Below are 3,913 nucleotides of genomic sequence, written 5' to 3'. Positions count from 1 at the left end.
TTAGCCCACAGATAAGAGAGCAAACATCAACTTTACATGAGAGTTAATTCTATCTGTAATTCATATTTATATATTTAATTTGACTACTTGTAAGTATAATTGTATACATAATGAGTCCATATGTTAATCTAATGGGCTCTTTGTCCTTAAAAGTTCAATGTAAGTAACTTAATTTTTTTAAGTTTTTATTTAAATTCCAGTTATTATAGTGTAATATTTGTTTCAGGTATACAACAGAATGTTTCAACATTTACATACAACACCCAGTGCTTATTGAAAATGCTCTCCTTAACCCCCTTCACCTATTTCTCTCTCTTTCTCTCTCTCTCTCTTTCACACACACACACACACACACACACACACACACACACACACACACACCTCTCCTCTGGTAACTATCAGTTTGTATTTTAACACAGTGTTTAAGACAAAATCAGTAAACATGGATGGATCTGATTCCAAGGTAAGATAATCCTTCTTGCCTAAAGCTCTCCTATCCACCAGTAACAGAAAGCTTAGAATTAAGTTCAAACTGAAGTAGTTTGACTTGGCTTACATGAAATTCATAGAGAGATGCATGAGAATCTAGCTAATTTGAATTCCCTCTGGAAATGAATTATTTTTGTGGCTAATTATTTGCCTCCTGGAAAGACTGCAGGCAGCTTTGAGTGCCATGTGGTCCCCACAGGGAAACATTTATTAGGGACAAGGACACAAGATGATAATGACATGCAGGCATCAGTCCTAGAAAAGCAATGTTTCAAATACATGGTCTAATATGGTTGGCAGTAAAAATATAAATGTTTTTATGTAGAAAGAAATTTGGAAAAGTTAGACTATTTGATGTTAGTAAAAAGAGTTATATAGTGGTATTGAATAATATGGTGATTATGGCTACTGTTATTATTAGGAATTATAATGCCATCTCAAACAGAAGAGCCATTCCAAATTCGCCACTTGGAAAGACCATATTCATCTAATTAGGAACTTTAGGGCAGTATTTGCACAATGAAAACATATGAAATGCATGAATAAGACCATTAATTATGTTTCAGCTTCAGAGAGACTTTAGCAGGAATGAGAACACCAAGGAAGTGTTAAATTCAAATGAAGGTAATTAAGAGGATTATTATTATTTTTTATTTATTTTTATTTAAGGATATTTATTTTTTTTATTTATTTTTATATAGGATTATTTATTTTTATATCTTCTTTAAAAGCTACAGTCTTTCAGTGCCCAGATCCCTCTTGGAATAAAACATTATATTTTCTGTAAGTTTTCTTAACTCTTACTAGTCATGATTACTAATACAACATAGCCAAGCATCAGTTTCCTAAGATCTATTCAGTGGAATGCTTAAAAAGAATGTTTTTTTTGTTTTTTTTTTTTTAAGTAGCCGGTTTTGAATTAAAGACAGTATAATTAACATGTTTTGGGGTCAAAATTAGTTCTCAAGGTCAAAATATTTCATTAGTGTTAGCAAAAGCATGAATTATCATTGATGAAGCTATATGTTGGTCGCTATTATGCAACATAAGTCAAAGATATTATTTTATTTACCAGCTAATGTGCTCTGATGTTCATAACTTGCTTGTATTATACCTAAGGGTCCTGTTTTGGCCAACTGTACAATGTAGAAAAGCATCCTCATGGGGCGCCTGGGTGGCTCAGTCGGTTAAGTGTCTGACTTAAGATCAGGTCATGATCTCACGGTTTGTGGGTCAGGCTCTGTGCTGACTGCCAGCTCAGATCCTGGAGCCTGTTTCAGATTCTGTGTCTCCCTCTCTCTCTGCTCCTCCCCTGCTCATGCTCTGTCTCTCTCTGTCTCAAAAATAAATAAAAACTATTAAAATAATTTCAAAAAAGAAAAGAAAAGCATCCTCGAGTGATTGTTCAAGTGTTGCTTTTTTTTGGTTCACAGGATATACGATCCAGAGGCTCATAAACTTATGCTTTTGAATAACACTTTCAGAAAAGACCATCTATAATTTGAAGATTAAATGTGGTGATTTGAGAAAGACCTGTATTAACCTACCACAAGAGAGCACTTCCAAAATGTATTTGTTAACATGTGAGAGTTGGAACCGAGCACTGATTAACCATCTACAACAGATTAGTTATTGATGAAGAGGTAAGGAGGTCAATACTCATGTGATCTAAAAGTGTCTGTGTTGTTTCAAAGCTCTCTAAAGGAAACATGGAAACTTTTCCATTCTCAGCTTGCTCACATAAAACCCCAACCTCACACAGCAAATTTTCAATTCTGAACCCAAGGACTTCTCTTCTTTCCTTTGTGTGTGCCATACCTTTCTTCTCTCTTAGAATTTTGCATATCTCCCTTTCCTCTCCTTGTTGGACTAGATAACACTTACTTATTCTTCAGATGCTCCTTCAAGCACACATTTCCCCAGGAAGCCTTTCTCATTCCTCATCAAAGAACAGGTTCCTCTGTTATATGTATCTAGCCTCTCTTACCTTTCTGGGCTTTTAACAGAGTGATATTAGCAGAGCAATATAAAGAGAAGTGAGAAAGTTGGTAATATATATATTTCTTTTTTCTAGTCTCCTTCATTTTATCCTGGTGTTTCTTGGAGTTCATAAGTTAGCTGATGAATTTCAAGGATGCTAGCAGAGGGTAGTAAAGAGAACACTAAGTGGGGGATCAAGAAGGGACATGGCTAGAGCTCAGAGGCTACCAGGACTGATGGGATTATATAAGATCATAGGTAATGGTTCATTCCCAAAGAGGAAGAGTACATAACTGTAATATATTTTTCTTAATTAAAGTACATTTATTGGGTTTCATCATAATTAGTTTTAAAATCACACCTAATTAATATATCCAGGATTTACTGTGGTCTTTGGGATAGAGATGTGCATTTACTTTTTTCCATGTGGCTAATTGTCACAATACTAATATTGAAACATCTGTATTTTCCCCACATTAAAAAAAATCTATAAAAATTAAATTATATCCACTATGCATCATACAAAACAGCTAGATGGACATTCATTAAATTTAAAAAGTATCTTGGATATGGTTTAGCTTAACTTATGGTCTATATTTATGATTAAAAATGCAGTTTGAAAGGATCAAAGCAAGTTTAATGGAGAATGAATAATGTTTTCAACAAAAGGTGCAAAAATAGCTGAGCATCTGCATGCAAAAAATGAATTAGACATTAGATTTTTCAAAAGTATTAATTCAGATGGTTCACAGACCTAAATGTAAAATGCAAAACTGGATACAGTAGGTAGCACAGGAGAAAATCTCTAATACCTTGTATGGGGTGATAATTTTTTAAAGACAACATCAAAAGTGTGAGCCATGAAAGAAAACAATGATAAGTTGGATTTCATCAAGATTAAAAATTTCTGCTCTGCACAAGACACTGTTCAGAGAATGGAAAGCCAAATGACAAACTGAGAGAAAAATTTTGCAAAAGACACTGATAAAGTGTCTGATAAAGGGTTGTTACCCAAAATATAAAAAGAACTTAAAACTCAATAAGACAACAAATAACCCAGCAAAAGATGAACAAAAGTTTTGAACATATAATTTGCCAAAGAAAATATACAGATGGCAAATAAGCATGTGAAAGAATTCTTAACATCATATATTATCAGGAGATTGCAAAATAACGCAATGGCATACAACTACACACCTATTAGACAGGCTAAAATCCAAAATACTCACAACACCAAATTCTGGGAGGGGGGCGGGCTGTGAAACAACAGGAACTCTCATTCATCGCTGGCAGGGGTACAAAGTGGTATGACCACATCAGAAGGCAGTTCTCACTTATTTTACAAAGCTGAATATACTCTTATCATATAACCCAGCAGTTCACACTCCTAAGTATGTGCTCAATTGATCTGAAACCTTATGTTTACTTTAAAACTTGCCTGCAA

At 34.1% G+C, this 3,913-nt stretch overlaps 1 long non-coding RNA gene across 1 annotated transcript in view; it reads left to right on the top strand.

Moving 5' to 3' along the window:
- Nucleotides 1-1,928: 1,928 nt before the first annotated feature.
- Nucleotides 1,929-3,913, top strand: part of LOC144222022 (uncharacterized) — a 70,128-nt gene continuing 68,143 nt past the window's right edge. The window contains exon 1 of the long non-coding RNA XR_013332261.1: nucleotides 1,929-2,132. This is a non-coding gene — a long non-coding RNA (uncharacterized LOC144222022). The remainder of the gene's footprint in view (nucleotides 2,133-3,913) is intronic.

The sequence above is a fragment of the Crocuta crocuta genome, unplaced genomic scaffold (genome assembly GCF_008692635.1).
Source record: "Crocuta crocuta isolate KB4526 unplaced genomic scaffold, BGI_CrCroc_1.0 scaffold376, whole genome shotgun sequence".
In the NCBI taxonomy this organism is placed as follows: domain Eukaryota; kingdom Metazoa; phylum Chordata; class Mammalia; order Carnivora; family Hyaenidae; genus Crocuta; species Crocuta crocuta.
Note: the sequence above shows the minus strand (reverse complement) of the source record. Positions and strands in the feature narration are given on the sequence as shown.